The sequence below is a fragment of the Protopterus annectens genome, chromosome 9.part0 (assembly GCF_019279795.1).
Source record: "Protopterus annectens isolate FY-2018-M chromosome 9.part0, PAN1.0, whole genome shotgun sequence".
In the NCBI taxonomy this organism is placed as follows: domain Eukaryota; kingdom Metazoa; phylum Chordata; order Ceratodontiformes; family Protopteridae; genus Protopterus; species Protopterus annectens.
The window spans coordinates 1,008,242,155-1,008,269,221 of NC_056743.1; the positions used below are offsets into that span (position 1 = coordinate 1,008,242,155).

A 27,067-nucleotide genomic window follows, 5' to 3' on the forward strand; every position below is an offset into this window, starting at 1 on the left:
TACATACTCATTCCTGTACAACTTCCTACTTCAGTTGCTTTGGTTTCCATTTGGAGGTGTTACTGCAGCATTTGTGAAGAGCATTTAACCTAGTGAAACAGAAACAGGAGATGGGAACACTAACCTACTGACTCAAGAAAAGTAAGCTGGTCATTTCTTCCACTGGCTAGATCTTTGAAAGCTTGGTCTGCTTCTCACTTCCACTTTGTCAGCCTCTCATGTGAACAGTTTGGGCTGTGCCAAATGGCCATCCAGATATATGTAAATTGTTGTTGGTAAGTATTTCAAAATCTGAACATCTTTGACATTTACTCAGGTGTATCTTTTATATAATTCAGGGTTACAAGTGTATGATTTTATTACAAATTACTCAATAGCTTCTCTTATTGGGGTAAAAAGAAGTTATGTATTCAGCATTACGTTCCAGCTGTGTTGTCCGTTTTTATTCTTTCTCAACTGCCGAGTTTGGATTTGACCCAGCCCTTTTTCCAGTTTGTAGAACACTGAAACTGTTGAGGTTCTCCCTTTACCCATAATTCCCTAGCCACCTTGCATACCTCAGCTGTAGTTTGCTGCCCATAGACCCGTGTAATAGTTAAGAAACATGAAATAATGGAGTCTGGGTCTCAAACAAACAGTGATTCCTCTAATATCCTTCAATCTTCTGGGAGTAAAGAATGGAAGGGTGTTGGTGGGAGGAAAGTTGAGGAAGAATAAAAATGGACAACACAGATGGAATGTTATGGTGAGTGCATAACTTATTTTATCTGATGTTGTCATTTTCATTCATTCCTCAGCTGTTGGGACAGAGTCCTCAGCTACCTAAATCCTGGGTGAACCCTGAGGAAGGATATTCCTGAATATAGCTGAGCTAAAAGCTACTCTTTCCCTAAATACCAGATCTAGTTTGTAATAAGTAATAAATGTATGAGGTTTAGCCCAAGTTGCAGCTGCACAAATATTATCCAGTGAAATTTTAGACAAAAAGGCTGAAGAAGTTGCCATAAATCTAGTGGAATGGGCTTTTGGTAAAGGCAAACCCACTTATTGTAAACAAAAGTAATACAATAAGTCAACCATTTGGCTCGGGTCACTTTGGAAATTGGTTTAACTAGTTTTGAATTGGAATATGCAACAAATAGTTGGTCAGATTTCATAATATCTTTGGTTCTGTAAAGATAAATATGTAACTGTCTGTGAACATCCAACAAATGTAGCATATATTCTTCTTTATTTGAAAAAAAATTGTAAAGAATATGCTGGTAGGTTGATAAACCTGACTGATATTGGATTCTGACACCAACTTGGGAAGAAAGGGAGGGTTGGTTCTTAAAGATACTCTGCCCTTGTGGAAAATTAAATAAGGGGGCTTAGAGGAAAGAGCATAAAGTGAAGACACTATTTTGGCAGAAGTGATAGCAACCAGAAAGATAGTCTTCCAGGTCAAAAATATTACATCAGATTTAGCTGATGGTTCAAAAGGGGGTTGAAATAAGGCCCATAGAACAACATTTAAATCCCAAGGAAGAGTAGGATCCTTCAGAGGAGGTCTAAGTAAATATGTTTCTTGTAAAAAGGCTTTGTAAAGTTTACAGGAAGCTAAGGTTGAATTATTTACTCCTATGTGAAAATTGGAAATGGCTGCTAATTGTACTCTGACAATTGAGGAGCTAGCCCCTTCATTGAAAATTGTAGCTAAAAATTTAAGAACCTTAGAAATTGGTGCTGAAAAGGGGTCTAGATTCTTTTTATGTGCCCAGAAAACAAATCCTTTCCATTTACTTTTGTAATTTTTCTAGTGGAAGCTTTGTGGGATGATAAAAGAATTTGACGGATATGGGAGGAGAGCCTGGATTGTCTGGCAATTAATGGAACTAGAAAAAGCATGTTATTAACATGATGGCTGAAATGTCTGGATTAGTCATGCCTTTTGGGTGAGACAGTAATGTAAAGGAGACTGGAGGGCCAGTAGTGAAGCAGAGCATCCCTTGGGAACTTCCCCATTGGTGGAATCAGGGCAAAGAACTTGCTGCAGTTGTTATTGAGGGGGGATGCAAAAAGACTGCAGCATGGCTGGCCCTACAGATGGAAAATCCCCTTTGCCACCTTCATATTGAGAGACTACTTGCAACGCATTAGAATATGCCTGCTTAATTTCCCTGCAGTCATGCTGTATTTTCCCAGAATGTGCATTGCTGTCAGAAAACAACTGGATGAGATCGCCCATTGCTGTACTCTGAGATTGATGTACCAGACTATTGACATACTGTCTGTCTGAATCGCAATAGTCCCCATTGGTAAAGCTTCTTGGAAGGCTTGCAATGCTAGTAGGACAACTGTCATCTCCAGGACATTGATATACATATCGGCCTCTTCAGGGGACAATGTACCTTGGACCATCCTTCCCAGGAAATACCCTGCCCACCTGATCTGAGAGGCATTTGTTGTCACCGTAGCCTTGGGCTGAGGCAGAACAAAGGGACAGCCTTCTTGTATCTGATTGGAATGGATCCACCAAAGAATATCATTTTTGCAAGCTTGCATTATTTTGATATGACTGGATAATGGTTGATTGACAATTGACCATTGGGTTGCGAGTGTCCAGTGAAGGATTCTCATGTGATACCTTACCAGCGATACAAGACTGATTTCCACTGACATAGATCCTAGTGCTTGGAGTATGAGACGACCTGAAAGTGAATGGTTTTGAATGATCTTTGTAACCTGGGACTGGACTGTTTGAATTTGGGATATATGAAGAGAGGCTATATTTGAGTGTATTGAAAAGGGAACCAATGAATTACAAATTTTGAGTTGGTTAGAGTTGAGATTTGTTGCAGTTGACAGAAATTTCCAGATGACAGCACAACTAGAGTATTTAGTCCCGAGCTTGAATTAGAGCATTTAAAAGCGAGTCTATATATGGAAACACCCAGAATCCCTGCAGTCTCAGATGAGCAGTAACAACTGCCATACACTTGGTAAATGCCCTAGGGGCTGTGGCAAGACCAAAGAGCAGCACTGTGAATTGGTAATGACTGGCTGCCAGCTGGAAACTTAGATATCTCCTGGATTGACTGTTCATGTTTATGTGATAGTATGCATCCTGAAGATCTGTCGAGCACATCCAGTCATCCTTGTGCAGAAACAGCAGAATGGACTGAACCATGACCATCCAGAACTTATGCTGAACTGATGGATTTAACTTGCCGACATCCAAAATTGGTCTCCCGTTCCCAGTTTTGGGGTCAAAAAAGGTACGCATACAGCAGACAGGATTTTTCCTTCCTGCTCACACCTAGAGAGCATATCTTTAACTGTGGGGACAAATACTGATGTTCCATCAAACGGACATAAGATCTGAAGGGTTCCACAAAGTCACATCAGCACATTTAGGCATGTCTCTTGATGGTAATGCCTGAACCCGCCACCCATGAGGTACCTTTGGCTGCATAACGGATAAGCCTCATGGACAAATTCAGAATAGGTTGCAGGGTAGTCAGCTGCAAGGCAACAGTACTCTGTACCCCAGATGATATGGTCCCAGAGAGGAATTTTGAAAATTCCTTAATCAAATCCCTCTGGAGTCTCATAAAATGTGCCAAATAATTCAGTGACCTTAGGGCGAAGGTTGCTGAAGCATAAGCATGTTTCCCAAATACCAGTGCTCTAGACTCCCTGTTAGGAGGTGGATTTTGTTCTACCAGTTCCTTTTTTAGTGGACATGGCATCAGTGAGTACTCCTTTACTCTTCTCTAGTGTGGTCTGTCCTTAGGTAGTGCCAGGATCCTATCTGGTCTCTTGGGGATCGGCTGTGTCATGTCATGTTCCTTCCATGCCTGTTGAGAAACTACATCAGTGAGTTTGTCAATGGATGGAGTCACCCTGCAGGTAGATGGGCTAATGCCATAGGCCTCCAGGAACATGGACTCCTCTTGGGAAGGGTTATCGGGGGACTAACAACCAAACACCTCTTTGCTTTATGAGTTCTAAGATGTCTCCAAATCAGACATCATCAGGTGGTGATCTGGAGGACCTGTCCCCTTCATCAAAGTCAATGTCCTCTGTGACAGACTCTATTGGAGAGTCTAAGTGCCTCCTTTTGTACTTCCTGTGGTCTGAAGATCCCCCTCAGTGGGATGCTTAGGGGAGGTATCAGAAGAGATAACTATATCCTGCTGGGTAGTCTGGAGACTGGTTCAGACTGGCTGGCCTAGTGGAATACAGAAACGAATGAGATTGGGAAGTTGGTGCTGAGGAGGATAGAGACATTGGTGCTGAGGAGGATAGAGACATCTGAATTCTAGGAAGAGAGAAGGCTCTCTCCCCTACCTCGAAGGCAGAATGCACAGGAGAAAGAGAAACCAACAGATCCAAGAAGGCAGGCTTACAGACCATTGGTTCCCCCCACCCCATAGGCAAACTACTCGATGCTGGAGTTGGAGCCAAGCTACGTATTGCCTAAGCTCCGGGGAGTAGTGACTGCTCCAACAACTTTTGAGCCCAGTCCACCACCCCTGAGCCAAGACTGAATCTATGGCTCCAAGAGTCATTCGTCTCCAAGGTGCTCCACGCCAGACCACCCAGAGACACCTTCGGAGTGGAAGATGCTAATATGTTTGGATTCTGTGCAGACGACTCTAGGACTTTTGGATCCGATGGCTTCGAAACCATAGGATGGAATGGAGAAGGAGCTAACAAAGGTAGTGTGGTACTGAGAAAGGTATCCAGACCTGATGGGGTCACAGCCAGAAGAACTCCCATCTGTATCTGTGTCCTGAAAAACACCCTCATCATGTCTGCTTTGGACAGGCTCCTGGAAGACTGAGTGGATGAGGCTTTAGAGGAAGGTCTGGAGTGATGTCATGGAGAAACCAAAAAGGGCGATGGGAGCTGAGACGTGATGATCTCCGGCAGGTGCTGAGATGAGTGGATTCTAGGTGGCTTCACAGATCTAAATTTTGTATCCGAAACAGTTAGATCCAATGTTTTTGCTTGCTTGGGAGGAGGCTTGGAGGTCATAGCCGAGGTCAAAGTTGCAGTCGGATCAGATCTCTTACATGAGTCTTTGGAATGAGGATCTCCTTTTTTTGCTGACTTTTTTTTGGGGGGGTTGAGCCCCAGAGACTATTCAGTCAAGCTTAGAAGGCAGTAAACCTCTCAAAATGAGCTTGTTCTTTTCATCAGTAAGTGCACAGGAATTGAACCCCTTGCAAATATCACAGCTGGCATCTAAATGTGAAGGTCCCAAACAATATACACATTTGGAGGGGCATCTGAATTTGGGATCTTGTGGCCGCAGGCCACACATTTTTAAAACCTGATTGTTTCTCAGACTTGTTGGCTAGATTAGTAATATCAAATTTACAAATATATTGCTATATTTATATTTACATTTATACATATATACACACGTAAATATTTTTTTTAAAGAAAAAAGGAGATTTGAAAGGGGCGTTATCATCAATGGTAATTACAGAGCACTTAAGTACAGGGAAAAAGGGACAGAATGCTAACAATGGTACAAAAAAACTACTCTAAAGTGTAAGGAAATTTAGAAAAAAGAGTACAAAATATAAGAGAAATTTTAAAGATAATTGTAAAGATTAAAGGGAAGACTAAAGCTAAGATAATTAGGAATTATTAACTCACTAATAAGAATCACTCGAGAGCTTCTCAATCCTACATCCAAATGCTATTGTGGCAAATGAGATCTGAGGTATATAAGGTGGCTAGGGAATAATGGGTAAAGGGAGGAGCTAGAGAGTTTGTGTTCTATGAGCTAGAAAAAGAGGCAGAGTTGGATGCGAGGGTTGGATCCAAACCCAACAGCTGAGGAGTGAATGAAAATTATGTCAGATTTTAAATTTCAGAAATACTTTTGTGTTCAGTGAATACACAGCATTGAATTTAACTTGGGGAATTTATTATCCCATCCTCAGGGGGTGAGTCTGAGGAAACCCCCTAGGGCTCTGTCCTTGGTCCTCTATGATTTACTGTTTTTAGCAATATTCACAAACATCACGTGCAAATGTGTAAGGCTGTTATGCATGTATAAACACATAAGACTATCCTATGCAGTTCACAAATTCCTGATACATGCTGTGATGCCCCACCACTGGACCAGTAATCAAGGAGCCTCAATCTTCACCACTAACACCAGTGGGAGATGTACATTGGGAGTATGACAGGTACACATGCAGAGAGCTGCATCTGGTAATACTGTATCAAGTGCAATTTTCTTTACACATAGAGACCGCTGTCAGTCTGAGGCTGGTTTCTTCCTCTTTCTCCAGATCCTCAATAAGCCTCCCCACTGGCACAGCTATAGAGTTGAGATCTCAGCTGCACCCTCTCTGTCCAACCAGTGCTTCGTGTCCCTGCCGAAGTAGCTAGCACAAATATTCTTTGAGGTTTGATTTACACACACACACCTTGGAAAGGCTGGCACAAGTTTATTAGCTATGCCTTTTGCCGAGACTATAAGGTAGTTATTACTGCCACCAGCCAGCTCATTATCAGCTACTTTAAGACCCTTAACAAAGGGTGTCCAATCTTACTGTGTAATGTTACTATTAATACAAATGGTAGTTTGACCAAGAGCAAGGCTATTAGGAGTGGCCCACAGTGTTACCAGATAAATATGCAAGTACTCCCAGAACTTAAATATCTCTAGACATATCAGCCACAATGAAATGTTTAAATACATTTAATAATAAATATTTAAAAAACAAGACAATACTAAATACATATTTACAATGACATCAGAGTCCAAAATCACAGGAAATATTTTAAACAACATTGCAGGACAGTCTCAAATAAATGAAGAAAAATATCTAAACTAAGTTGTGCTATATTCCTGACTATGTCTAAGAGAATTACTATAAGAATTTATTTACTACAGAGCAAGGCAGATGTGATGAGTGGATCTTGATGTTGTCAGGTCCAAGATAGAATACTGTCTCAGAGAGTTTCTAAATTAATAGCTTAAATATTATTGCTTGGCTAGCTTGCAGAATGACATAATTTCTTGTCATCTGACTTTTAGTCCCCAGGCCCAAAACAACCATTGATGGTAGTTGGTAGCATTTAGCATCTACGTGTAAAAATACATAGTCAAGGATTTTACTCAGATCTTTGGCAAATGCTGGAGGTCATAAAACACTTCCAAGACAATACAGAAAGATATTCAGCACAGTCAATGTGTCTCCTTGCTGCTATAAAGTAATCTAATTTCAGCTATTTTTCTGAAATTTACTAGACTGGAGTTAACCTCCTGTGTTCCAGTTTCCACTGTTAAAATATATACATTTAAACAATTACAATAGTGCATGTACATTTCTGTTCTCTTCCAGCAGAGCACATTGTGGATACAAGTTTAAGTTCAGTAGTTCATAAAATATCTTTTCAACACACATCTGTACAAACCTAGTTTGATATATACATGACATACAGTTCTAATACAGTTGTCACACAAGTATCTTATATGAATCATGTTGGTATCCACAAATGACATATAATTGTTTACAAAATTCCAAATAGCTGGGCTGGCAATATCTCCTTTTGTCACACTTCTTCCCACCTCAAAGACTCAAGCTAGTTTTTTAAGTGACCCGTGAGAAACATTGCTTGAGAGGGATGAGCCTATCTGTGAATACATTTCCCCATTCCCTGTCTCGAGATTCCAGCTGCCTTGGCATTGCTGACCCTAGTACAGTGTTGCATTGCCCTATCATATGCCTGCAACCCTATGCACTACCATAGTAATGTGGGATTTTGATGTTTGGTTCCCTTTAGTCATAGATCCCCCGCAGACTCCTCCTGCCTTTTACTGCAAATACTTAGCACCAGGGCCTCCCTGTGGTAAGGCTTCATGGTGTTAACATGGTACAGGTTGTACCCCTGCCTCCTGCCTAGCAGTTCTACCATGTAGTTAACAGCACTGACCTTCCTTACCACTTTGAAGAGTCCCTCCCAAGCTACCTGCAACTTCTTGTGTCTGACAGAAGTGAGAACCATAACCTGTGGCCCTACAGCATACTGTCTAACTTTAGCGTTCCTGTCATATCAGACTTGTTTCTGCTGTTGGGCATCTGCCATGTTCTCCTTGGACAAGCCCATGAGTTCTGTGACCCTTGTCCTGTGGTTTAGGACATATGTCACAACAGACTCCTTGTGGGATTTACACTCATCCTCCCACCCATCACAAATCAAATCTAGAGGTCACCTCACCCTAACCCCATACAGCAACTCAAAGGGTGAAAAACCTGTGGATTCCTGGGGCACACCTTTCTGTAAACAAACAACAGATGGGGCAGATATTTGTCCCAGTCCCTCTTAAACTGGTCTGTAAATGCCTGTAGCATGTTCTTTAGTGTAGAGTTTAACCTCTCCACCAGGCCATTAGTCCAGAGGTGGTAGAGGTGGTCTTTAGGTGCTTTACCCCACAGTGCTTCCACAGACAAGCCAGCAGGTCTGACATGAAATTGGCAGCTCTGTCAGTTAGTATTTATTTTGGGATACCTACCCTGCTGAAAATCTCTAACAAAGCATTTGCCACCTTTTCTGCCTCAGTGGAGGACAGAGCCACCACCTCAGGGTGTCTGGTAGCATGATCCACTACCACTAGGATAGACTTTTTCTCTGTGGAACTTGGGATACTCAGAGGCCCCACAATATCCATAGCTACCCTCTGAAATGGCTCCTCAATCACAGGCAAATGCATCAAAGGACCATTGACCTTGTCTCCTGCCTTGCCTACTTTTTGGCACTGCTCACAGGTCCTGCAGTACCATGTTACATCCCTGGAAATCCCAGGCCTATAAAAGTTCTGCATAATGCATCTCTTTGTACGTTTTATGCCCATATGACCTGCTAAGGGAATGTCATGGGCTATGGCTAGAAGCTCCAGATGGTAGGCTCTGGGTACTACCAACCACTGTATTCTCTCACCCTCTAGCCCTCCCTCAGGGGTCCACTGTCTATACAGTAACCATTTGTCCCAGTATACAGATTCCCCTTTTCCCTGAGAATCAGGCATCTCCATAGCTACCTCCCTCAGGCCTTGCAATGTAGGTTCTGAGAGCTGAGCCTGTCTCAGCTCTCTCTTTGTAACCCTTCCCAGCTCCCCTTCCACAGGAAGTCTGGTATCCTGTGACAGCAGTGCCTCACAGCCTGGCTACTACTACTCACTTCTTCCCTTGCAGTCACTCTGTCCAAGGGAACATCAGTACCCACAAGCAGATGTGGCTTACCTTCACTCTCACTGCTACAGGGTAGTTCCCTCCATGAAGTAGCCACCTCACTAGTCCTGGCTTCAAGTGTACAGTCTGTCTGGGTCCTCTCAGGTTACCAGGCCCACATGCTTGTCTCCAAGCCTGACTGCATGTAACTGCTTGCACACAAGGTACTGCATTATCAAAATCATTCCCTTTCAGGACATCTGCAGGGATATCCTCAAACACACCTACTTGCTTGCTTCCTTTTCCACCCTCCCAGTCAAGGAGAGCCCTAGCCAGAGGTATTTGGAATGGGGTCCCTCCTATAGCTCTTACTGGAGTAGACTACCCAAGCAAATAGTGCTCCTCTTTAACCATTGTAGGCTTCACAATGGTTAAGTCAGAAGCTGTCTCTCTTTTAGCAGCGGTCTGTTTTCCATATGCTAAGACAGGCTATAACCTCTTGTGGTAGTTTGGTACCCTTGTCTCCAGACAACTTATTGGTGGCATTCTGTCATTCCACTTACTGGCTCTCCCACCTTTTGTTCACCACCTTGCCTCTGTGGACATCTATATGCTACATGGCCCCACTGGTTACATTTAATTTAACGTTCTAGGTATTTGTGTCCATACATCACCTTTATTTCCTACATCCTATGTGTAGAGCCTACATGTGACATATAGCCTCTATAAAATCCAAAGACTTTGGTACACTGGCTGGCCATTGAGCTATCCTTAGCAGGGATCTCTTTAATGAAGAAAATCATTTATTAGAGTGTTTTAAGTTAACACCTGAAGCTTACAGAAATAAGTTTTGTGTGCATAGACACAAGGTAGATGAAAGTGTGTGTGAATACGTTGTTGAACTAAGCACTTATTTCATAGATGGGTAAGTGAATGTCGGATCACCACTTTTGAAGGGCTGGCAGACCTTTTGGTGAAGGAACAAGCCCTTAGCACTGCCTGAGGACATGAGAATTTGGTTAGCTGATAGACAATGCAGTACTGAAGAAGACTTGGGGAAGAAGGGAGACCTATATCTAGCAAACAGGCATCAGTGCACAGGAAAGGGATACCCAGTGCTGCTCATGGGTCTATGGGAACCCATAGTGGGCAGCCCAGACTGCCCCAACAGAGTCTGCCAGTAATAGGGGAAAGCCACTAATTCAGGTACTTGGCCAGGATCAAGGGTTAAATGTTTTAAATGCAACCAGTGAGGCCATGTAGCATATAGATGTCCATGGAGGCAAGGTGAGGAACAAACCTATATCTAGCAAGTAGGCATCACTGCACAGGAAAGGGATACCCAGTGCTGCTCATGGGTCTAAGGGAACCCATAGTGGGCAGCCCAGACTGCCCCAACAGATTCTGCCAATAACACGGGAAGCCACTAATTCAGGTACACAGCCAGGTTCAAGGGTTAAATGTTTTAAATGCAACCAGTGGGGCCATGTAGCATATAGATGTCCACAGAGGCAAGGTGGGGAACAAAAGGAGGGAGAACCAGTAAGTGGGAATGACAAAATGCCAACAGTGGGTTGTCTCAAGACAACAGGGGTACCAAACTACCACCCTGCAGATGTCCTGATAGGGAATGATTTTGATAATGCAGTACCGTGTTCATAGGTTGATACTCGACTATCTGTCCTAGGGCATTTATAAGCCTAGCCAGAGTGTGTTTGGCTTTCGCCACCCTTTTAGATTAGTTGACTGTGCCTCTGTATAATAGGTCACAGAAGATATCTCTTTTGAGGTTAGTTTACTGTGCCTCTGTCTAGTAGGGACACAGAAGAGATCCCAGGGGTAAACCTACGATCTCCCATCAACTCGTCAAGATTTCTCTTGAAGAGGGTCATTGAGGGACTCTGCCTAACATGGATTGGGATTTTGTTCCAGAGTGAGGGGAGCCTCTGGGATATGAATCTGTCCCTCCAGCATGTCCTATTTATTTCTGTGCTGAGGTTTAAGTCCCTGGAGCATGTAGCTCTAAGGGATTTGGATTTCCTGAGGTGGAGCATGTCCATTAATTCTGTGTTGAACATGGCTTTATACTTCAGGCAAGGATCGCCTCTGAGTAGGCGGTAATTAACTGAGTAGAGCTGGAGTTTCTTTAGCCTAACTGCGTAGGGCTTCTGTTTGAGTCCCTTGATCCTCTTGGCGAGGTATTTTTGAGGTCTTTCCAGTTGCTGCAGGTGTCTGGTAAGGTACATCCCAAATGGGGCATTGTATTCAATTATGGGCCTGATGAGTGATGAGTAGAGGGGCACAATTACCTCTCTTGATCTAGATGTGAACCCTTTCGTGATAAGGTGGGCTATATAGAAGGTCTTTCTAACCACTTTGGCAACGTGATTGTCAAAGGAGAGATTGCTATCTACTTGGGTCCCCAAATCCCTAATTACTTCTTCCATACTTAATGGATTACCACCTATGTGGTAATTTGTGGGCACTTTGTTTTTCCCAAAGGGGATGACTATGCACTTTTTGGCATTTAGCTTTAGGCCATGGCTCTGGCACCAGTTATCTGTCTCTGTGAGACCCTTTTGGAGGATGCTTGTGTCAGTCGGCGAGTCGATTATGGCACCCAGTTTGCAGTCATCTGCGAACTTGGTCAGCCATAGTCCTCCCATGTTAGCCTGTAGCTCAGAGAAATATATACTGAACAAGAGAGGTCCCAGGACTGAGCCTTGTGGGACGCCACTTGTAACTGGTTTAGAGTCTGACATGGCACCTGCAATTCTGACCATGTGGGTTCTATCCCTGAGCCAGTTTGCAACCCATCTTGTGACATAGGGGTTGATATTTAAGCTGGTGAGCTTATTTATGATGCCCGAGTAGGGTAGTGTGTCAAAGGCTTTTGAGAGGTTCAGGTAGGCTGTATGGACTACCTTCCCTTCATCTATGGCCTTGGTCACTGTTTCAAAGAAGTCGACCAGGTTCAAGAGGCAAGATCTGCCCTTAACAAAGCCGAATTGGGTAGGATCCAGTGTTTGGAGGTTCCCAGTGTCTTTGTTTATGAGTTTCATGATGATACGCTCCATAGCTTTGCAGACCAGGCTAGTCAGGCTTATAAGGTGATAGTTTCTGGGGTCCGTTGTGGCACCACCTTTATGGAGTGGGACCACTGTTGCTGTATGCCATTCCTTGGGTACATATCCTGTAGTAAGGCTGAGATTGAACAGTGACTTTATGTGAGGGTTCAGTTCTTCTTGGAGTTCATGTAAGACGCAGCCCGGGACACCGTTCGGTCCCATTGATGCTGTGTTTTTTGCTTTGGAGAGGGCAGCTCTCACCTGTGCATCTGTGATGTCAGGGAGGCTATACTCTGTTGGGACAGACATTTGCTCTTTTGGGGGGGAAGGCGGGTAGAAGTTTGCACTCAACCTGTCTGCCAGGATGTTGGCAATGTCTGTGGGTTCATTGTATTTTTTGTCATTTTGAACTAACTCTGAGCATATCTGGGAGTTGCCACCCAGGTTCCTGACATAACTAAAGAAGGCCTTGTGATTATCTTTAGCATCTTGTGCAATTTTTCTTTCGAAGCTGGCCTTAGATGATTTTATGAGGGGTCGTAGTTTCTTGCTAGTACTGATCAGAGATGCCTTCCCTTTTTGGGATTTTGCTCTATCATGTAGTAGCTTCCTCCTTCTGTTGTATAGCTTATTTATGGCTGGGGTCCACCAGACAGGTCTCCTGCCTTTGGAGGAATGAGTCTTAGTTTTATTTGGGATAGCACGATCCATGCATTCCTGTAGGTGTCCATAGAAAGCGTTTGTAAAGGATTCTGCGGTTTGGGACGTATTTTCCACTGGCCCGGGGGCTTTGAAGGATTCCACCTCGGTTTTGAGAAGTGTGAAGTTTGCTTTTGAGAAGTTCTTCACTGTGGTTTCCTTGGCTGGGGGTGGGGACGGGATATGGATGTCCAGTGAGATTAATTTATGGTCAGATCTTACCAATGAGGGGTATACTTCTGGTATGGAACATAGAGTCCCCATGTTGGTGATGATCAGGTCCAATATGTTTTCCCCTCTTGTGGGAGTGGTGACCAGTTGTTCCATAGCATTTGAGTTTATAAATTCTAGGAACCATTGGGCGAGGGTGTTGGGGCTTGAGTAGTGCTCCCAGTCTATGTTTGGGTAGTTGAAGTCACCTAATATAATGGTGTTTGGAGAGACCTTCATATTCTCCAGTGTTCTCAGGAAAGCCGAGTGGGGTTCCTGAGTTTGGGAGGGTGGTCTGTAGCAGGCTACAAACTGAAAGGCAGTTTTGCCCACTGTTAGTTGCACATGGATGGTATCCGATGCTTCATGCAGTGCCACTAACCTGGAGGTGTGGGTATCTTTGATGAATATGGATACTCCCCCTCCTTTTGTGGTTCGGTCCGAGTTTTGGGGCCGAAAAGCATGGTATGAGGTATAACTTGGTAGTGATGGGGTGCTCTCAGGAACCTTGAACCAGGTTTCTGTTACTGCACAGATATGGATATTCTCCATACTGAGGAGAGCCTCGAGTGCATACATCTTGAGGTTTAGACTTCTGGCGTTGAGCAGCATTACCCTTAGTTTCTTTTTCTTTGTGTTGTCTATTGAGGTGGGTTTGTCTTTTGAGCCTTGCCTAAAAAAGGCACTATGGGGGTGGCAAGAGCCTTAGCCAGTATTCAAAAGCCCAGGGGTGACAGGTGCAAGCCGTCCCTAGTGAAGCAACATGGCTTGTTGAGCATGTCATCCCAGGCTGACAGACACTGGATCCCCTTTGAATGACACCAATACTTTAGCCAACTGTTAAAATTGATCATTTTGTCTTTATACTGTGGCATCATTCTTGGTGAGGGTAAGATGCTACTCAAGGTCAGGGTCATACCGGCCTGGGCTACATGATCAGAGAGCTCCTCTATGTCTCTTTTTATGTAGTCCAGGGAGGTATGTCCCAGGTCATTCACACCAGCATGGACAATGACGGAGTCATATTTATTTGTACTTGCTTCGGAGTGACCTGAGTGCTTGTGTTATGTGGTGGATCCTGGCATCCAACAGGCAGCTTACAGTGACCTTCTCCTTGTTCAGCCTGGTGAGTGGGACATCAGTGTGTCTGACAATAGAGTCACCTATTACAAGTGTATTAGGTGTGTTGTTTAGCCTTAAGGGCTGTGACTGTGTGGCACACTGACTTTGTGAACTATGTGATACGTGGGTATTGTTGTGGGGTATCGGTTGCTTGGATGTCTGCTTTGGAGGTCTCTGCTGCTTGGGCAGATTTTTATTTAAAGCCTCCGAGTATGTTTTTGTGTGTTTATGTGTTTGGTTTTCTGTTGCGATAGGTCTATGTGAGAATGGATTTGTGGTGTGTGTGGTTACCTTCTCCTCCTGACTGACTTAGCCAGTATTGGGTGAGAGAGCTCAGCCTCCAGTTTGGCTATATAGTTGTATCTCTCACATGTATTTGAGCTTGTTGGGAGGAGGAGAGGGTGGTCTGTGTACATAAGGCAGTTGTAACATTGCCTCAAGATTCCCAGATTCACCAGTTGGACTGGAGAGTAAACCCGAAACTGACTTTTGGACATGCCAGAATAGTATAAGGAACTACTTTTTGGCTGATCAAAAAGGACCAATAGTGAGCCAAGTACTTAAAGGAAGTATAAGAGGGTGTAGTGCTTTAGTTTATTAGTGCTTACTTATAAGATTACTTATACGAGCAACTGCAGGGCTTTAGAATGAAAATAGAGTGCTTACTTTGAGATTTAGAACAGTTCTAAGGGAAAAAGTGAAGAGCAGACTTTGTGGAGCCGGGAATACTTTAAACCCGTTTAAGCGGCGTTGCCCGATGCTGCGCTATGCGCAAAATCATGCAAAACTGCACAAATGCGGGTTCGAAAGCAGGGAAACTGAAAGAGATAGGAATTGATCCAGAGCGGCCAATAAGCTACTAGTTTCAGGGCTGAGACCACTCCTCCAGGGACAGATAGGCTGCTCAAAGCTCCCCACACTCACTGGTGAACAGGGAAGCTTCTTCCTGTCCAAGTAAGGATGTGGGCAACACAGGAAACTATACCACAGTCCGGAATTCAGCAAAACCTGAAATCTGGACTAATCTAGTTCAGCAAAGGCGGGAAAAGAGAATTTTTTTTTTTTGTTTGTTTGTTTTGTTTTTTTCAGGAAACAGCAGAAAAACACATAGAAAACACTGTAAATGCTATAAACAGGCTAGTTCATGCAGTTATACAAAGTCAGGCTTGGAGACAAACATGTGGGTCTGGTAGCCTGGGGGGGAGACCCAGAGAGACTGCAGACTTGCAGACAGGACTGGAAAGTTGGTTATGTCAGGGAGGGAGCTACCCTGTAGCAGTGAGACTGAAGGCGAGCCACAGCTGCTTGTGGATACTGATGTTCCCTTGGACAGAGTGACTACAAGGGCAGAAATGAGTAGTAGTTCCCGGGCTGACAGTGAGGGCACCACTGTCAGAGGATACCAGACTTCCTGTAGAAGGGGAGCTGGGAAGGGTTACAAAGAGACAGTTGAGATAGGCTCAGCTCTCAGACCCTACATTACAAAGCCTGAGGGAGGTAGCTAGTGAGGTACTTGATTCTCAAGGGAAGGGGTATCTGTATACTGGGACAAAGGGTTACTGTATAGAGAGTGGATCCTTGAGGGAGGGCTAGAGGGTGAGAGAATACAGCAGTTGGTTGTGCCCAGAGCCTACCGTCTGGCACTTCTAGCCATAGCCCATGATATTCCATTTGAAGGTCATATGGGCATAAAACATACCAAGAGATGTATTATGCAGAACTTCTATTGGGTTGGGATTTCCAAAGATGTAACAGGGTCCTGCAGGACCTGAGAGCAGTGCCAAAAGGTAGGCAAGGCAGGAGACAAGGCAAACTTTTCTTTGATGCCTTTGCCTGTGATTGAGAAGCCATTTCAGAGAGTAGCTATAGATATTGTGGGGCCTCTGAGTACCCCAAGTTCCACAGGGAAAAAGTATATCCTAGTGGTAGTAGATTATGTTACCAGATACCCTGAGGCAGTGGCTCTATTGAGGCTTCTATTGAGGCAGAAAAGGTGGCAGATGCATTGGTAGAGATTTTCAGCAGGGTAGGTTTCCCAAAACAAATACTGACTGACAGAGGTGCTAATTTCATTTCAGACCTGCTGGCTTGTCTGTGGAAGTACTGTGGGGTGAAGCAGCTAAAGACCGCCCCTTCCATCCCCAGACTAATGGTCTTGTTGAGAGGTTAAACTCTACATTCAAGACGATGCTACGGGCATTTGCAGACCAGTTCAAGAGGGACTGGGACAAATATTTGCCCCATCTGTTTGCTTACAGAAAGGTTCCCCAGGAATCCACAGGTTTTCTCACCCTTTGAGTTGCTGTATGGGCATAGTATGAGGGGACCTCTAGATTTGATTTGCGATGAGTGGGAGTGTGAGTGTGAATCCCACAAAGAGTCAGTTGTGGCATATGTCCTAAACCTCAGGACAAGGCTCAGGGAACTCATGGGCTTGGCCCCGTAGAACCTGTCAGAAGCCCAACAGCACAAAAAGGGCTGGTATGACAGGAATGCTCGAACTAAAGAGTATGCTGTAGGGCAGCAGGTAATGGTTCTCATTCCTGTCAGACACAACAAGCTGCAGGCAGCCTGGGAGGGACCCTACAAGGTGCTAAGGAAGGTCAGTGATGTTAACTACATGGTAGAATTGTTATACAGGAGGCAGGGGCACAGATTGTACCGTGTTACATGGCTGTATTCTAAATGAACTACAGAGTGAACTGTCACCTCACCTGTGTGCCCTATTCAATCACAGCCTCACCTTAGGCTTTGTCCCTACCGAATGGCACACTGCTATAGTCATCCCTCTCCGCAAAGGAGGAGCAACTACAGACCCTGGAAACTATCGCCCCATTAGCCTAACAAGTCTAATATGCAAAGTTATGGAATGCATCATCATGGACCTAATAAACAAGGATATAGGGAATCTCCAAACTCTGGATCCCACACAGTTTGGTTTTGTGAAGGGTAGATCATGCTTGGTCAACTTCTTTGAGTCATTCACCAGAGCTGTGGATGAAGGCAAGGTGGTTCATACAGCCTACCTTGATCTGGCCAAGGCCTTTGATACAATTCTCCACTCAGGAATCATAGAAAAATTCACTAAGCTAGGCATCAACCACTATATCACTAGGTGGGTTGCAAACTGGCTCACAGATAGAACCCACAGTGTGAAAGTAGCTAACTCCAAGTCAAACTGCCAACAAGTCACGAGTGGTGTCCCACAGGGATTGGTCCTGGGACCTCTCCTGTTTGGTATCTACTTTTCAGAAGTCCAGGCCAACATGAAGGGACTCTGGATGACAAAGTTCACAGACGATTGCAAGTTGGGAGCCATTCTTAATTCCCCAAGTGATGTTGACATCCTACAGAAAGGCCTCACTGAGACCAACAACTGGTGTTAGAACCATGGCCTTAAGCTCAATGCCAAAAAATGTGTCATCATCCCCTTTGGGAAAAACCTAGTTCTCATGAATCACTACATCAATGGTAGTCCACTGAACACAGAAGGCATTATAAAAAATCTGGGAAGACAGGTTGACAGCAACCTCTCTTTTGACCACACTGCAACTGTGGTCAGAAAGTCCTTCTGTGTGGCACTTTTCATTACTAAGGGTTTTGCATCCAGGAAGAAAGAGGTCATTGTCTCCCCTGTACTCTTCCCTCATTAGGCCAGTCATCAAGTACAGTGCCTCATTTGGCATGTACCTCACTAGACACCTGCAACAACTGGAGAGGCTGCAAAAGTACCTCACAAAGGGGATCCTAGGCCTTAAACACTTGCCTTATATGGACAGACTCAAAATACTCCAACTATTCTTTGTCTCATATCGCCTACTTAGAGGCAATCTCTGCTTGACTTACAAAGCCATGTCTGACCCAGCTCTGTTAAAAATGCTACATCTAAAGAAATCCCAATCCCTCTGCACCACATGCTCCAGAGACCTCAACCTCATTACCACAATCAATAGAACCTGCTGGAGGGACAGGTTCATAACCCAGAGACTGCCCATGCTATGGAATAGACTTCACATACATGTCAAACAGAGCACCTCACTGGCCCTCTTCAAGAAAAATCTTGAGTGGATGGGAAATAGAAAATTCACCCTGGGGATCACTCCATTGGCTCTACTCGACAGAGGCACTGGAAACTAAGGTCGGGTGGCACAATGCCAGGGTAATCCTATGGGCTAGGCTTTTAAAGGCTTTGGGGGCATTAGCCTAGTACACACCTATGAAACCTTACCATGATAGGGAGGCTCTTGTACTGAGTATTTGCAGTGGATTGCAGGAGGAGTCGGAGGGGATCTGTTGACTGATCTCCTCAGTGAGGCTCGGACTAACACCTTAGTGGAAGGGGTAGCAGTGTTCCAGCAGCTATCCCCTACCCAGGTTCGAGAAATCCAAGGAGTGTTACAAGAGTTTGGGGGCATGTTCACTGGGAAACCAGGGTGCACCCACCTGGTGCAGCACCATGTGGATACAGGACCCCAAAGGCCTATTAAGCAGATCCTTTATAGGGTGCCTTAGAGAGTCAAACAGACTCTGAAGGAGGACATACAGGAAATGTTGGAACTACGGGTAATTCAGGAGTCCAGCAGTCCCTGGGCCTCCCCAGTGGTGCTGGCACCAAAGAAGGATGGCAGCACCAGGTTCTGTGTGGACTACAGGAAATTAAATAGTCACACGGAGTCAGATGCTTCCCCCATGCCTAGGACAGATGAAGCCCTAGAACAGCTGTGTGGGGCTAAATATCTTACCAATTGATCTTACCAATGGTTACTGGTAGGTGTCCTTGACTCCCAATGCTATAGAGAGGTCAGCCTTTGTGACTTCTTTTGGCTTGTATGAGTTCACAAAGATGCCCTTTGGGATGAAAAATGCCCTAGCGACTTTCCAGAGACTGGTAGATCATATCTTAGCAGGAGATTTTTGCCCTTGCTTACCTAGATGATATTGCCATCTACAGCCATTCCTGGCAAGAGCACCTTCAGCATGTCAGGGGAGGTGCTGGGCAGACTACAAAGGGCAGGGTTAACCATTAAGCCCAGCAAATGTCAGGTGGGTGTGGCAGAGGTTTCCTACCTGGGACATAGAGTTGTGAGTGATAAGATCAGGCCAGAATCTGTCAAAGTGGAAGCCATTCAGGCATGTTACCAAAAAGCAGATGAGGGCATTGTTAGGGACAGTAGCATACTACAGAAAGTTTGTCCCCAGTTACAGTGCCATACTTGCTCTCCTCACAGACCCGACAAGGAAAAATAGGCCAGATAAGGTACTGTGGACCCCAGCATGTGAGAAGGCATTTCAGAAGCTTAAATGAGCTTTGGAAGGACCCCCTGTGTTAGCCAGTCCAGAATACAGCAAGTAATTAGTTGTGGAGGTGGATGCTTCAAACCATGGGGTGGGGGGCTGTACTTATCCAGGTTTCCTCAGAGGGAGAAGAGCACCTAGTGGTGTATCTCAGTCATAGGCTCCAACCCAGGGAGGAATGCTATGCATCTGTAGAAAAGGAATGCCTAGCCATAGTGTGGGAAGTGCAGAAACTTCAGCCTTATCTGTATGGAAGAAAATTCACTGTAGTTACAGACCACAACCCCTTAACATGGCTACATCGAGCCAGGCAGCAAAATGCCAAGTTACTAAGGTGGAGCCTAGGGCTGCAAGCATATGATATGACAGTACAGCACCACAGTGGAGTTAGCAATGCCAACTTAGATGGGCTCTCAAAGACAGGGAATGGGGTAGTGTATTCCCAGATAACTTCACAATCTCAAGCAATGTTTCTCAAGAGTCACTTGAAAATCTAGCTTGAGTTTTAGGGAAGTGAGAAATGTGACACTGCCAGCTCAGCTATCTGGAATTTTGTAAATAATCATATGCCATTTGTGAATATTAATGTGATTCATATGCTTGTCTTACAGATGTAAGAGAACTATATGTTATGTGTATATTAAACTACTGGTGCAAAAGTATGTGTTGAACTGTATGTTATGTACTGAGCTTCAAGAATGTAACCACAGTGTACTCTACTGGAAAAGTACAGAATGTTTTACGATTGTGTTTTCTCAGCTTCACTGAAGGAGAAAGGATGTCTAGAGCTAGACGTTTCTTTTTATTGTCTTGAAACAGAAATAATTGCTAGGTTTAAAATGTAAAGTGTTTTTATTGCTCTGTAACTTCCTAGCAGCTGCACTTCTGAGAGATAAGTATTTTGACACAGAGATGTTGGTTTCTGTTAGCCTGGGAATTGAAGGCAGGTGACAAAGAGTGAGGTCATCCAGCTGACCAAGCAGTAATGTTTTGATATTAATTTGGGAACTCTCTCAGATTATGTGCATTTTGTATTTGTCTTTGGACCTGGAAACATCCTCTCATCAGCAGTTGCCTTGCTAATGGTAAGTAACCAGGGTACAGTAATCTCTCTTAGATATAGATAGGAATATAGTAAAGATTAGATGTTCATCGTGTTACACTGCTGCAGTCATTACACTTGGGTTATCCTGCCTTCAGGCGGTTCCCCAGTCGGCCTGAGTTCCAAAGTCTTGGTCCGGCATCAGTTGCTGTTGCCTCCTCCCTGACGTCAGTGCGACAGGGGTATATAAGATGCAGCTGACGCCATTTTCTTCAGTCTTTCTTGCCGCGCGGTGCCCAAAGCAAAAGCAGTTCGCAAGTGCCAGTCGGCCAACTCCTGAGATTTTCATTCCAAATCCAGAACCAAAGTCTTCTACAAAGCTAAGTACCCCGTTGGAGAAACTTTTTTTGCCTCAGACCGATGTCAGTAAAAGTTAATAACTGTATTTCGTGTGGGAAGCAAATATCTCATAAGGATTTCCATTCTTATTGTATCCCATGCCTAGGCCCAGACCACGACGTCACTGGTTGTCGGTTTTGTGCTAGGTTTAACAAGTGCTCTATTAAACGTCGGTTTGATTTTGCCCAACATTATTTTGGCAGAAAATTCAATTATACCATGCCGTCGGAACTTCCGATGACCAGTATACATAAAAAGCGCAAAGACAAGGATAGGCATCCGAGGCCCAAAACTGACGACAAAGCCTCTTCTAGGCCAGTCACGGGTTCTCTGGTTTTCAGCGAGGCACCTTCGCAGCCCCTGATGACCGCTTCTGTAGAACCACAGGCCACCTCTGACTCCCACGTGGAGATGGCTGGGCCTTCGGATGTACAAGTTTTTCAGCCTACCGAAACTACCCCTTCAGAGGGATCCGGAGTAGTTGCACAACCCGCAGCTTCAGAGGGTGTTTTCAGACCTAATCAGTTAGGCATTAAATCTTCTGCTAAGTCTAAACCTCCTTTAAAAAACAAAGAAACAAATACAGCATTCTCCAGGACAGGCCTTCATGCCTAAGAAACAAATGCTCAAAATGGCCGAAGACCTAATCACTCTGATCAGGGGTTCCCATCCCCCTCCTGATACAAGGCCTAGACAGGATGCAGACTATGACTCATCTGACCAGGTATCCATCTCTTCAGATTCATCCTCAAACCTAGGATACTCCTTACCCCCTTATGAGGATTCTGATGCTGAGGAATCAATTCCATCAGCCTCTCCGCCTGAGGACTACTCCTTTGGGGAAACCTTAAATACCATGAGGGAGCATTTCCATTGGGAAGGCCTGGATTACTCAGAATCCAAGAAAAGGCTCAGAGTCTTCCTTTTATTATCCCAACACAGACCCCTTGCTATTCCGCCAGTGTTAGATATTGTGGATGATGTGTATACTGAATCCAGCTTAAATCCTGATTCCTTACCTCCAGCCCCTGTTAAACCTGACAGATACTACAGAGTCCCTGACTCACATAAATTTCATTAGTAAAGCCCTGTTGCTGACCCTGAAACTATTTCTCAGGGACCCAAAGGGGTTAAGGCCTCATCAGCAAAGAATCCAGTCCCCTCTGACATAGATTCAAGAGCACTAGACAGATGGGGGAAGAAAGTATATACGTCTGCAACTTTAGCAATTAGGGCCTTAAATTGCCAGTTTCACATGTTAAAATATCAGCAATTTTTGATGTCTCAGTTGAAACAAAAAATGCTTCCAGATTCAGATCCTCCTAATTTAAAGGAAATGCAGGATTTATTGCATGCAGCTGAACAAGTGGGAAAACACACTTTGCAATGTGGTTTTGATTATTTAGAGGCCTCCTGTACAGCAGCAGTTACAGGTTCTGTCATTAGAAGAAATGCTTGGTTAAAAGAACATACGTTACCAGATCATGTTAAAGCAAAACTATTGGATGCACCTTTGCAGCAGGATGTGTTATCTGGAGTTAAGGCAGAAGAGGTATTAAAGAAAATGGAGGATAAGGCAAAATCTATGCAAACGGTGAAGGATTTCTTACAGGTTCAGCCTCCTCGATTTAGCAGAAATTGGCCAACAAAGAACTGGTCCTTTCCAGTTTCAGACAGACCTCAAAGGGGCAGATACAGATGTCCAAGAGGTAGAGGTCAACCACGAGGTTCTTACAGGCCTCGACAATGGGGTGCATCAGGCCGGAAAGAAGGGGAAGACAGGCCCCAACCTTATAAAAAACAGCCCCAGTGACTTCCCACTACAGCTGCCAAACAGCTATCTCTTGGCAGCCCCCTTGGGAGGAAAACTGGCACTTTTCTATCACAATTGGCTTATGATCACCAAAGACAAATGGGTTCTCAACATTGTATCTCAAGGTTACAGGTTCCACTTCCACACTCTGCTAAGGTTAAAAGGAATGCCAAACCTACCACCAAATCAATGGGCAGAGGCTCAAAAACAAATTACAGCACTCATGGACATGAGAGCTATTCAAAAGGTACCACCACAGGAGCAAGGACAAGGATTTTACTCAAGACTCTTTCTAGTTCCCAGAAAGGACAAAGCCTGGAGGCCCATTCTGGATCTTTCTTCCCTAAACACTTACCTGGATGTTCCGAAATTCAAAATGTTGACACTACAGCAGCTTCTTCCCATGCTGGGCAAGAAAGCTTGGCTCGTAACCTTGGACCTCAAGGAGGCATACCTGCATGTCCATATCAGACAAAACTACAGAAGATACCTCAGATTCATAGCTGGTTCAATGCACTATCAATTCTCTGCACTGCCCTTTGGCTTATCTACTGCGCCCAGGGTCTTCACAAAGTGCCTGGCACCAGTAATTGCATTTTGCAGACGGAAAGGAATTCAAATTTATCCGTACCTGGACGTCTTCCTGATTCAAGCAGAGAGCAAGGACATTCTTCTAAATCATCTGGCATTTGTAAAACAATTATTAAGTTGCCTAGGGTACACAGTAAACGAAAAGAAATCAAAACTAGTGCCCTCACTGTCTCACGCCAGACAAGCAAGGACATCTGACTCAATATTTTCAATTGATGGCAATAAGAACCCAGCTCCCTGCAAGAAAAATTCTGCAGGCCTTGGGTTACATGGCATCTTGCATACTACTAATTCCATATGCCAGGCTGCATATGAGGAAACTACAATGGTACCTAAAGAGTGTCTGGTCTCAACACTGTCAAAGTTTGGAAACAGTTATACCACTAATTCCTTGCCTTCAACAGGAGTTTCGATGGTGGGCTCAAGCTTGTCACCTCAACGAGGGACAGCCTTTCACTCAACCCACAGCCAGGCAAACACTGACAACAGATGCATCGGATTACATCTGGGGAGCATACATGGCAGGAAAATGTATTCAGGGCAAGTGGCCCGCAGAACAAAGGCATCTTCACATCAATCAAAACGAGATGCTAGCTGTACAAAATGCCCTTATAGCCTTCAAGGACCTGCTACATCCAGGACAACTACTACTAAAGACAGACAACACCACAGTTATGTGGTACATAAACAAGCAAGGGGGCACTCACTCTTATCCCCTCTGCAGACAAGCCATGACCTTGTGGAACACAGCTCTAAACTATCAAGTTCATCTGCAAGCACAATTCCTGCCAGGAGAGAAAAACACACTGGCAGACGTCTTAAGCAGAAACATCATGGATCCCCACGAATGGGAATTGAATCCACAAATATTCAGAATGATAACACAGAAATGGTGGAGCCCGGACATAGATCTGTTTGCATCCCCAATGAACTGCCAGCTACAGAAATTCTTCACAATGACTTACCATCCACAAGCATGGAAAGTGGATGCCCTCTCATTCAGCTGGAAAAACCTACAAGTATATGCTTTCCCACCACTGCCTCTCCTTCCAAAGGTACTCATAAAACCCAGGCAGGAAGAGCCAAAGATGATCCTGATTGCACAAGACTGGCCACGCCAGTACTGGTACCCAATCTTGAAGAACTTAGCACAAGGACCACCCTGGATTTTGCCTCAAATACCACATCTGCTGACTCAACACAACAATCAGATACTTCACAGCCAGCTAAAGACTTTAAACCTGGTTGCATGGAAGATTCCTTAGTCAAGCAAGCATTGCCTCTCTCCAAAGCTGTTATGGATATCATTCTGGAGGCCAGAAGGCCTAGTACCAGGAAAGCCTATTCGGATAAATGGAAGAGATTCTGTGCCTGGAACCAGGCTCACACCCTTGACCCTCTTGTCCCAAATATTCCTCAGATACTACAATATTTAACTGAGATGCTGGACAAAGGCCTCTCCTTTTCATCTATCAAGATTCACGCCTTTGCCATGTCTGCTCATTACAACACTGATCCACCAATTTTCTCTAATCCTTTGCTAAAACAGTACCTCAGAGGGGCTAAAAACATAAGACCGCCCCGTAGAGCACCTACTCCAACTTGGGACCTCAACTTCGTGTTGGAAAAATTAACTTTACCTCCTTTTGAGCCAGCTAACACAGCAGATTTGAAATATATCTCTTGGAAAACTGCTCTACTCCTGGCAATAACATCAGCACGAAGAGTTTCAGAATTACAGGCACTAATGGCAGTGGAACCTTTCATCGTTTTCCACCAAGACAGGGTGTCTTTAGGAACTATAACCCTATGTTTATGCCAAAGGTGGTATCATGTTTGACTCTAAACCAAACTATTCACTTGCCAACTTTTTATCCAAATCCACAGAATAAAGGGGAGAGACTACTGCATTCTTTGGACATACACAGGCAGTTACACTTCTACTTGGACAAAACCAAAGCTTTCAGAAAATCTGAGCAATTATTGGTAGCATATGCTGCAGCAGCACAGGGAAAAGCCATTTCAAAACAGACTATTTCAAAATGGATAGGACACTGTATACGTTTCTACTATACACACCATGGGAAACCTGTACCTAACAGCATTAGATCTCACTCCACCAGGGCAACAGCCACTTCAATGGCCTACCTCAGAGGAGTACCTACCAAGGACATTTTGGAAGCAGCAACTTGGAGTTCTGTACATACCTTCACCAAGCACTACCATCTGCCTCTATACTCTAAATCCAGAGCTGGCTTCACCACTGCAGTGCTGCAGGGCCTTATAGCCACCCCTAATGCCTTATAGTACCAGCCACCCTACCTCAGCTTTGGGATTCTACCCAAGTGTAATGACTGCAGCAGTGTAACACGATGAACATAGTACAGTTTTGTACCTACCATAAATGTAGATGCTCGAGTGTATACACTGCTGCAGTCCAGGTTACCCTCCCTCCTTCCCCTCTTACTTGCTGGTACATACCTATGTCTTCTATCCTTTACTACCTATGGGGAGTATTTTCTGGTATCTGAAAGTTATTGTTTGCTTTTCTTATGTATGTTTTATTAGCAATTTGAATTGCCTACTTTTTTGGGGGCACCTGACATCTGGGGCAAGAAAAACTGAAGAAAATGGCGGCTACATCTTATATACCCCTGTCGCACTGACGTCAGGGAGGAGGCGACAGCAACCGACGCCAGACCAAGACTTTGGAACTCAGGCCGACTGGGGAATCGCCTGACGGCAGGATAACCCAAGTGTAATGACTGCAGCAGTGTATAAATTCGAACATCTACATTTATGGTAGGTACAAAACTGTACTATTAGATGTTTTCTGTATTTATTTGAGACTATCCTGCAATGTTGTTTTAAAATATTTCCTGTGATTCTGAACTCTGTATTCACTGCGTTGAGCTGAGTGTATTGTCTTGTTCTTTTATCATTTATTATTAAATATATTCAAACTTTTTAATTATGGCTGGTTTGTTTAGAGATGTTTAAACTCTTAGAGTAGTTGGTGACACTGTATAGGCCACTCCAATAGCCTTGAAAGTCTTGGTAATACTTACCATTTGCATAATAGTAACATCACACAGTAGGATTGGTCACCCTTTGGAAAGGTTCTTATAGTAGCTGATAAAGTGCTGGCTGGTGGTAGTGATAACTACCTTATAGTCTGGGCAGAAGGGGGCATAGCTAGTAAACCTGTGCCAGCCTTCTCCATGAGTGTCTGTGGGTGTGTATATAAGTCATATCTCTATACAAGTTCTATACAACTGTTCATTATTTATTGATGTGTTTTCATCAAAAGAGACTTTCTGCTGCTTCCTTGTACACTGACACTGATATTTTATGAGGTGTATAAGTGGAGAAATCTCCCATCTCCTTCTTCACGGCAACTTATCTTCACATTCCTTGGCTGTCTCCTAGTGTGCCTTAACCATACATTCTGTCTTGCTGCATTGTGGTAGTAAAAGCCTTTTCCATATAAAGTCCCATACTATGGAAAGCATTCTCTAGTACCACCAGAATAGCTTTTTTGTCCACCATTAAGCAGTATTTGCTTTTCTTAAGGGAGACCACTGTAAGCACTTTCTTCATCTTGCAAGTATTCTGCTCCACAGTTTATTGTAAAGTTTGATTAATG

The 27,067-nt window shown here is 44.2% G+C and overlaps 1 protein-coding gene across 1 annotated transcript in view; it reads left to right on the forward strand.

Annotated features, from left to right (window-relative positions):
* Positions 1–27,067, forward strand: part of FKBP11 (FKBP prolyl isomerase 11) — a 259,267-nt gene that overhangs the window by 124,340 nt on the left and 107,860 nt on the right. The gene's annotated exons all lie outside the window — the stretch shown is intronic.